This window comes from Oncorhynchus clarkii, chromosome 24, assembly GCF_045791955.1.
Source record: "Oncorhynchus clarkii lewisi isolate Uvic-CL-2024 chromosome 24, UVic_Ocla_1.0, whole genome shotgun sequence".
NCBI classification, from domain to species: domain Eukaryota; kingdom Metazoa; phylum Chordata; class Actinopteri; order Salmoniformes; family Salmonidae; genus Oncorhynchus; species Oncorhynchus clarkii.
The window spans coordinates 19,063,686-19,074,198 of record NC_092170.1 but is presented as its reverse complement, the minus strand read 5'-3'; the positions used below and the strand labels follow the sequence as shown (position 1 = coordinate 19,074,198).

General features: G+C 39.7%; 1 pseudogene; it reads left to right on the top strand.

The window, feature by feature from the left end:
* The first annotated feature begins 1,574 nt into the window (after window positions 1–1,574).
* Window positions 1,575–8,398, top strand: LOC139382765 (ras-related protein Rab-34-like; annotated as a pseudogene).
* Window positions 8,399–10,513: the final 2,115 nt, after the last annotated feature.

The window sequence follows — 10,513 nt, the reverse complement described above, 5'->3', positions numbered from 1 at the left end:
AAATGGTAATGGCTCTATAGTATTGGAGAAAAGTTGAAAAAACTGACCCTTTGTTACATCTTGATGTCTCATGTCGTAACGTACAGCACGCATAAGGCAACTAATTCTGTCTTACAGCCTCTCTCCACCAGGTGTAGCACTTATATCATCCTTTAAAAACAAGAAATGGACAGTGAAGGGGGTAAGGGGGGATACCTAGTCATTTTTTTCGTCATCATTGCATGCGATCATCATTCTCAAAGCCGCTGTTTACTTTCGAAGATCACTTTAGCACCGCCCTAAAAACCTGTTTCAAATTTGACACAAACATTCAAATAGGTATGTAATGACACATTATATAAACTCTTTATAGTGTTATATTTACATTTCAGAGGCAATATGGTGATAAGTTGGACAGATCAGTGGAAAAAAAGCAATTTTCCCACACATCATCTCTCTTTCTCACTATCACACATTAGTTTCGCTTCCCCACCTGCCATTTTTAAAAAGACCCGACGGGCTTATTGCCTGCTTGAATTATGCAGAAACGGGCAGCGTTTAGGTCATGTAATTGATTCTGTTGGAAAGGGGAGAAATTGTGCTTTACAATGGTATTGACATTACAGTTGATCTGGAAGTATTACGTTTTTGGGGCGCTAAAATAAGGGCAATTGTACGGACCAAGGCTTACGTGAATTTACGTTATGCCGTTTTGAAATAACTCCCAGTTTACCATCATGCTGTGAATGTATGGTCAAGACGTGTCATTTTATTAATTTGTTCGTGAAGAGACTCATTACTAAGCCCTTCCACACACAAAACACATTGTGGGCGCTCTTCGTTATACGTTTGTATGAAAGAGAAAGAAATGAATCGCTGTATATGCGTTTCATGACAATTGAGCTCAGTAAGTCAGAACTTGTAGCTAGCATGAGTCCATTTGATGACAGCGGCGAGTGATGGCGAGTGGGAATGAAAAGTCGATGGCAGACAGCGCATCATCTGCTGTTGACCCACAGCGCTGCATCGTGTGTGTCGCGGAGTGATCTTCAAGAATACAGCAGAAAAAAATATCCGGTAAACCGCGAAGCACACTCGCGCAGCTGCCAAACTGAGCCTCCTGCCTCCTGTTTAAGATTAAGCAGAGAGCGCACCGAACAGAGAGCGCAGATGCACTTGGCTAAATCAATTCTAATAATTAATGAAATAATTATACATTTACTCTCACTCGTCGCGTCCCACCATTAACAGGTCCGCGACCCACTTTAAGAAAGGCTGAACTAAATAGTTTATGAATGCTGGTGCAAATGCAAGACGAATAGACCACCTCCAGAAATGAAGCTTCAAAACTAAATGTACTGTATTTTGCAAGATTTTGAGTTAAAATCCTGCCTAATTGTAATTTTCCATTGGCTACTACTGGTAAGACAACCGTCACCTCCCTGTATCCACGAGACAGGAAGTGTCGATGAGCATAGCATATAGAAAAAGTGGCAAAGCAACGTAGGTCTACAGTAATTATCAAAGGTCAGAAAACCCAGCGTTCTATCATCGGAGTAGGGTGCCAATGACTTTAATGTTGGATTGTAGCCTACATGATTCTGTATAATAAACAATATTGCAAAAAAATTGCCTGTTTGTGCTACACTGTGTCCAAAGATATCTGCCGCCAGGGGGACTCGACCCGCGCTGAACATACTTCCCAAATTCCAACTCGAACCTGGAGGTGAGTCAGAATCAGTGGTCCGCCTAAAAAACGAAATCATTTGCAGACTACGTTTTCCCCCACTCACTTCCGTAGATCGAGTCTATTTGGTGTAAGCAAATACGTTGAGTGTTTTGGAAAGATTGGGGTTAATTTATGTGAAATCCTCAAATTTAGAAACCAGACTAAAAGTCAAAGCATTGTTTTTATTGACTGAAAAACGGTTACTGCTCCGTGACGAAAGAACTCCGTCCCGTCCCGTTACAAGGTATGTAAGTCCAGTGACATCCCCGCTTGGACTCTGTTGCAGTTAGCAGCTTTTTTATTTAGCCTTTGTAGACAAAACTTCGGTTTTGTTTAACCATCTTGGGAGGTCATGTTTCAATGTGTCCCCGTGTTTTGGTTCTTGGAGAGCATGATTACAATTATAAAAAAGCAGCAAGACTATTTTTTGCAATCTATTCTCGGTTCAATATGAACTAGCTATATTGTTGTAAATAGCTTCCAGTAAATATGTGTCTTTGTGCACAGAACAATAGGATTAAAACAGAGATTAGTGGATCATCTCCAGAATGTAGGAGTTACTGGCTACTGACTGACTCATAGGCTAATCATGTAGTGGCTTGTCATACCACGTGGCATAGGCTACTCTTGCTCATAATTTTCATGTTAATAAAACCTAAATCTCTCTCTCCCCTTATTTGTTTTTTTACCCTGTAGGTCTCTCTGATCACTGTTATCTTGGCCTAATGTCTGTCCGGGTGCCATCCATGAGTGTGCTGCCTCCTGTTCGAAGGGACCGCATCATTGCCCAGCTTCCTCAGGTAAGCATCTTACATGCTAGCAGTAAAACAATAATTTGAATGTGTTAACCTTGTCTGAGCTTGCAAAGCCACCGGTAACACTTTACTTGACCCTCAGCGACATAATACGTTATGACATGGTCATAACCATGTAATAACATGTCATAAGAGCTTACATAACTTGTCATAACCTGTAATAATATGGTCATAACACTATCATGACAATATTTAGACCTGTTGTGACATATTGTGTTATTTTAGGGCTGGTTATGACACCTACATAAGAGTGTCAAAACCCACAAAACCTACCACACAAGGCAAACATTCTATTACACCATAGCCTATGTGTCAACAGTATGTTTATGTTATATAAGTTTTTTTGCAATTGACCATATTAAATGATCATTGTAATTGCGCACACGTTGATGTCAGACATGCACCTACCCCAATGTTCTGTTGCTGATGAGTGGGATGAATGCAGGAGGTGATTTCAGGAGCAAGACCCGACACCCACTTTTAGACTAATAACTGACATAAGGGCATGTACAGTACGTGATAGGCCTTTCTGGCTTATATGATTATGATGGTCATAATGCTTCTTGACAGTGTCATAAAGAGCATTTTCTACAAGTTATTAAAAATATTATGAAAAAAACATGACTGAAGAATTCATTACAACATCAACGAAACTAAGGATTTAAGAAACAAACTTTCAAACAAAAGGAAATGTCTTGGCATGGCAAAACTAATTTGAATAAATGTGAGTTTTGACACTCTTATGTAGGTGTCATAACCAGCCATAAAATAATGCAACATATGTCACAACAGGTGTAAATATATGGGTCATGACAGTGTTATGACAGGTTATGTCAGCTGTTATGACACATTATGACATAGTTATGGCCATGTCATAATGTGCTATGACACTGGGTGTCAAGTAAAGTGTTACCAAGCCACCAATCTCATAAAGCTGTGTTCATTATGTTCTAATCTAGTTTTACAGTAAGAAGGCTGCTGTGCACACTAAAGATGAGTTCAACTCCAAAGTGAAGACTGCCTGCCAGGAGCAACGCACTGGCACAGTAGGGTGGGTAGGCCACAAAACCTTTTCATGTTCAAGATATACAGGTTAGATATATACCTTATGGCATTATGGGGATGAGGGTGGTATGTTGTGTCTCATTGGGATCTTTGATTGTCTCTCTGTAAAAGTCTCCTTCTCCTCCAGTAGGTTTAAAATTGCTAAGGTCATAGTGGTTGGTGACCTGGCTGTGGGAAAAACATGTCTGATTAATAGGTAAGCAAAGCTTGGATACTGCTGATGCGTAGTACTTGATTGCAGTATGAGTCAACTGGGCAGTTTTGGTGAATTAATAACCAGATGGAATGCACAGCGTACAGCAAACTTGAATACCGTAGGTTGTATTTTTTCTAGGTTGTTTGTAAAGTACAGATTGTCAGCCAATTTTCCTAATATTTCACGCTTTTATCATTAGGTTTTGCAAGGATGCATTTGACAAGAACTACAAGGCGACCATTGGCGTTGACTTTGAGATGGAGCGGTTTGAAGTGTTGGGGGTGCCTTTCAGCTTACAGTTGTGAGTCTCTTTCTACTGGTGTGTTCTACAGTATTAATCCCCAGAGCTAACCTGTGTCCCTTCACTCACCAATATCTTTCTCCTCTACAGGTGGGACACTGCAGGGCAGGAGAGGTTCAAGTGTATTGCTTCCACATACTACAGGGGAGCTCAGAGTAAGGGGAGTTTCTCTTTTGAACAGTTTTTATGTTTCCACATCATTCATTATGACCTATAACATGTTGCCATGTTCTTAGGGACAGATGTGATGAGGTTTGAGTTTACTAATGAAGGTAATTTTGTTTTCCAGCTATCGTTATTGTGTTCGATGTAAATGATGTGGCATCTTTGGGCCATGCAAGGTAAAAATACATTAGAATCACCTGACATGACTATGGATGTGCATTTCAGCTGCACGTGTGCTCTGTAAACTCTATTTAACATATTTGAATGTCACTGTGTTTATCCACAGGCAGTGGCTTGAAGATGCCTTGAAGGAGAATGATCCTACAAATGTCCAGCTTTTCCTGGTGGGCACAAAGAAAGACCTAAGTGTATGTGTTTACTCTTTTGATATATATTCTTCAGAGGCCCAATTGATCCGTTTTAGTCTCTCCATTTCAAGATCATACTTCACGATGAGGATACAACTTAGCCACTTATTAAACACTGTTCCAGTATTCACCTCTGTTCCAGTGGTATGTTGTTGCTTTAGGGGAAGGTCAAATGTGGATTTTTTGGGATAAAGGCCAACGGCATCAAGTATCCATGTCTTATTAAACACCGTACCACAGGAATGCATTTTTCCAGAAGTCAAAGTTCAGACTATATACTGGATACTAAGATATTGAAAACGATTCTGTATAAAATGCATGGAATACTGTATATTATTATTCTACATGATGTTTTTTTCTATTGGGTTTGTATTTTCCTCTTCTCTATGCTATTTCCTCAGTCTCCTGCTCAGTACTCTCAGATTGAACAGGATGCCATCGAACTGGCTGAGGAAATCAAAGCAGAATATTGGGCCTTGTCATCATTGACTGGTGGGTGGGCTAATACATCAAATCAATGTTGAGATTGGTAGCAATATGATAGGATGCAGCCTACTTGTTTGTAAAGCGGTATTATCAATTATCATAAACTAATTGTTTAAACATCTAAGGAACAAATGTGACTTCATGTTTTTCACCTATTTTTGTTGTAGGGGAAAATGTGAGGGAATTTTTCTTCCGTATTGCATCATTGGCATTTGAGGCCAACGTTCTGGCAGAGCTAGAGAAGAGTGGATCAAGGCACATTGGGGACGTTATCAGTGAGTATACAGCTATACACTGTTAAAATATAGAAACAAGCGTTACAGTGCCTTGCAAAAGTATTCATCCCCTTGGTGTTTATCCTATTTTGTTGCATTACAACCTGTAATTTAAATACATTTTTATTTGGATTTCATGTAATGGACATACACAAAACAGTCAAAATTGTTGAAGTGAAATAAAAATACTTAAAATAAGAAACGGAAAAGTGGTGCTAGCATGTGTATTCACACCCTTTGCTATGAAGCCTCTAAATAAGATCTGGTGCAACCAATTACCTTCAGAAGTCACATAATTAGTTAAATAAAGTCCACTCGTGTGCAATCTAAGTGTCACATGATCTCAGTATATATACACCTGTTCTGAAAGGCCAAAGAGTCTGCAACACCACTAAGCAAGGGGCACCACCAAGAAAGCGGCACTATGAAGACCATGGAGCTCTCCAAACAGGTCAGGGACAAAGTTGTAGAGAAGTACAGATCAGGGTTGGGTAATAAAAACATATCAGAAACTTTGAACATCCCACGGAGCACCATTAAATCCATTATTTAAAAATGGAAAGAATATGACACCACAACAAACCTGCCAAGAGAGAGCCGCCCACCAAAACTCACGGACCAAAACTCACGGCAAGGAGGGCATTAATCAGAGAGGCAACAAAGAGACCAAAGATAACCCTGAAGAAGCTGCAAAGCTCCACAGCGGAGATTGGAGCATCTGTCCATAGGATCACTTTAAGCCGTACACTCCACAGAGCTGGGCTTTACTAAAGAGTGGCCAGAAAAAAGCCATTGCTTAAAGAAAAAAAAAAAGCAAACACGTTTGATGTTCGCCAAAAGGCATGTGGGAGACTCCCCAATCATATGGGGAAAGGTACTCTGGTCAGATGAGACTAAAATTGAGCTTTTTGGCCGTCAAGGAAAACGCTATGTCTGGCTCAAACCCAACACCTCTCATCACCCGTGAACATCATTCTCACAGTGAAGCATGGTGGTGGCAGCATCATGCTGTGGGGGATGTTTTTCTTCGGCAGGGACTGGGAAACTGGTCAGAATTAAAGGAATGATGGAGGGCGCTAAATACAGGGAAATTATTGAGGGAAACCTTTCAGTCTTCCAGATATTTGAGACTGGGGCGGAGGTTCACCTTCCAGCAGGACAATGAGCCTAAACATACTGCTAAAGCAACACTCAAGTGGTTTAAGGGAAAACATTTAAATGTCTTGGAATGTTCTAGTCAAAGCCCAGACCTCAATCCAATTGAGAATCTGTGGTATGACTTAAAGATTGCTGTACACCAGCGAAACCCATCCAACTTGAAGGAGCAGGAGCAGTTTTGCCTTGAAGAATGGGCAAAAATCCCAGTGGGTAGAGGTGCCAAGCTTGTAGAGACATACCCAAGAGACTTGCAGTTGTAATTGCTGCAAAAGGTGGCTCTACAAAGTATTGACTTTGGTGAGGTGAATAGTTATGCACCTCAAGTTTTCTTTTTTTTTTTTCTTATTTCTTGTTTGTATCACAATAAAAAATATTTAGTATCTTCAAAGTGGTAAGAATGTTGTGTAAATCAAATGATACAACCCCCCCCCCAAAAAAATTGTAATTCCAGGTTGTAAAGCAACAAAATAGGAAAAATGCCAAGGGGGTGAATACTTTCGCAAGCCACTGTATGTAACATTAATAACATCACTTCTCTCACCATGTTAACCCTGACTAGGTTACAGACAGGCCCTTGTATGAGTAACATAAGAAACACATAAGAGCCTTTTTTCATGCAAGTTTATTTGTTTGTTTCAGAAATTAACAGTAATTCACACAACGTGTATGCAACATCAAAGAAGAAACAGTCAAACTGTTGTCAATGAAGACAAGCACGTGAATACTACAGTTAAAACGTACCAAAGCAAAAAGCATCATTTACTCAGAAGAGAAACTGAGAACCACGGACCACTCCCAGACACATGGAATTTGCAGTGAGAGCTAGCAGACGGGACAGAGACTTTTGCTTCCACAGGCATTTGATTTTCATTTCTGCTGGCCCAGAAAGAACAGCTCCTTGGTTGGATGTAGATTCCTGTGGTGTTTGGCTTATTTTTGCCTATCTATTGTTTCGGAATAGAATTTCCTCTATGTCATTGCACTCCATACTGTACAATTCCAGTTTTTGAGTGTTGACAGATTATCGCGTCACTGCTTAAATGGCTATGGAGTATGGACAATCATGGATGTCTTTTTAAGACACCACCATTAGGCCTATTAGAGTTTTTACAGTGTTTTGTCTAGTGTTGTTTGCATGCTATATGTTTTTTGCACAATTTGTAACTATAGCATAGATGGAAACTCTTGACTCCACCCTGGGAGGTTATATTATGCTAGCTAAGGAGTATGATTTCATTGTTTGGATAGTCCTATTTTTAGCAGCACAGAGGCGTTCATACAGTATGAGAGATGTGTATTAGTCAGATGTACCTCATCTACGTTAGAGACAATAATATAACTGAGATTTATTCATTTTCAATTATATGCGATATTTGAATGACTGATCTTATATTATCCCTCTAGTTGAATATCATAATCAGAGTGAAATGTGCATACATATGTCTAGTTGTCCTTTTAGACAATAAAGATTATTTGCGTTTTTTTTCTAATATGTTTAATTGCAGATGTAAGTTTTGACTCTATAAAGATATACTGTGTATGAAAAACTACTACACTTAGCTCTATAAGATATAAGCTTTAAAATCACTGCTCTGTATCAAATCAAACTGCGGTTTACCTTTAATTAGACTAATTCAAAGTTATTATTAAAAGTCCTATATAGGATGAGTCACTAATCTGTTATTCAATTATGTTTTATAACTGTTTGTCATATTAGCCAGGGCCTCTTAATATGAAACAATAATACATAAGGTCGCTAGTGAAAGTCTACACACCCTTTGCACAATCTTCACATTTTGCTTCCTTAAAATACAAATACAAAACATTTATTCAATTAAATATTTTTTCCTGTCAATCTACACAACCTACTCCACATTTTCAAAGTTATTTTTGTTGTTGTTTCTAAATGACTAAGAAATACAACATTAGGATTGTTGTTGTATTTAACCTTTATTTAACTAGGCTAGTCAGTTAAGAACGGCAGGGTAGCCTAGTGGTTCGAGCGGTGGACTAGTGACCGGAAGGTTGCAAGTTCAAATCCCCAAGGTACAAATCTGTCGTTCTGCCCCTGAACAGGCAGTTAACCCACTGTTCCTAGGCTGTCATTGAAAATAAGAATTTGTTCTTAACTGACTTGCCTAGTTAAATAAAGGTTAAATAAAAATAACAAATTCTTATTACAGGGGCTGGGATTAAAAAAATATATGAAAAAATAGGTATACAGTATATATAGGACAAAACACACAACACCACATACAGAGAGACCTAAGACAACAACATAGCTAGGCATAGCTATGTTGTTGTCTTAGGTCTCTCTGTATGTGGTGTTGTGTGTTTTGTCCTATATATACTGTATACCTATTTTTTCATATATTTTTTTAATCCCAGCCCCTGTAATAAGAATTTGTTATTTTTATTTAACCTAGCTATGTTGTTGTCTTAGGTCTCTCTGTATGTGGTGTTGTGTGTTTTGTAACACATGACAACACAACATGGCAGCAGCACAAAACATGATACAAACATTATTGGGCACAGACAACAGCACAAGGGGCAAGAAGGTAGAGACAACAATTCATCACGTAAAGCAGCTACAACTGTCAGTAAGAGTGTCCATGATTGAGTCTTTAAATAAAGAAATTGAGATAAAACTGTCCAGTTTGAGTGTTTGCAGCTCGTTCCAGTCACTAGCTGCAGTGAACTGAAAAGAGGAGCGACCCAGGGATGTGTGTTCTTTTATAATGTCTGCTTCTATCTCACACTCTCAAACACATAGATCCTATGAACACAGCTCACTTTTCAGCTCACACTCTCAAACACATAGATCCCCTGAACGCAGCTCACTCTCCAGATCCCAATCACCTGAATTCTGATCACCTGTTCACACACCTGTATGTCATTTACACACACTATTTAGTTTAGTTCATTGCACCCCATCATTGTGAGATATTGTTTGATTTTGTCCACAGTCTAGTCGGAGTGCTGTTTATGGACATATTAGTCCTCCCGTGTGTCGTAGTTTTTGGCTGTCCTCACTAACAACGTTTTTGCCTATTCCCTGCCTATACTTTTGCCTATCAGATTTCCTGTCATCAACCTCTTGCCTGATCTCCCGGACTGTGTTATTAGCCTTTCCCCCTGCCTGTACTGTTACCTTTTTGGATTCCCTGTGTTTGACCTTCCCTGGATCATGGTACCTGCCTTCTCCTGTCGTCCTTTATTAAACAAGCACCTGCTGTGCCCTGCGCTTGAAACCAGCACTCTGTCTCCCATCATACTCATTACACCTGTAACAGAATGTGACTGACAGAATGGGTGTTGTATGTGGAGGAAGAGGGCTGCAGTAGATGTCACAGATAGGGGGGAGTGAGGCCTAAGGGTTTTATAAATAAGCATCAACCAGTGGTCTTGCGACGGGTATACAGAGATGACCAGTTTACAGGAGTTTAGAGTGCAGTGATGTGTCCTATAAGGAGCATTGGTGTCAAATCTGCATTGATTGCATACTGTATGTTAATAAACTCAGCAAAAAAAGGAAACGTCCTCTCACTGTCAACTGCATTTATTTTCAGCAAACTTAACATGTGTAAATATTTGTTTGAACATAAGATTCAACAACTGAGACATAAACTGAACAACTTCCACAGACATGTGGCTAACAGAAATTGAATAATGTGTCCCTGAAAAAAGGGGGGGTCAAACTCAAAGTAACAGTCAGTATCTGGTGTGGCCACCAGCTGCATTAAGTACTGCAGTGCATTTCCTCCTAATGGACTGCACCAGATTTGCCAGTTCTTGCTGTGAGATGTTACCTTACTCTTCTTCCAAGGCACCTGCAAGTTCCTGGACATTTCTTGGGGGAAGGGCCCTAGCCCTCACCCTCCGATCCAACAGATCCCAGACGTGCTCAATGGGATTGAGATCTGGGCTCTTTGCTGGCCATAGCAGAACACTGACATTCCTGTCTTGCAGGAAATTA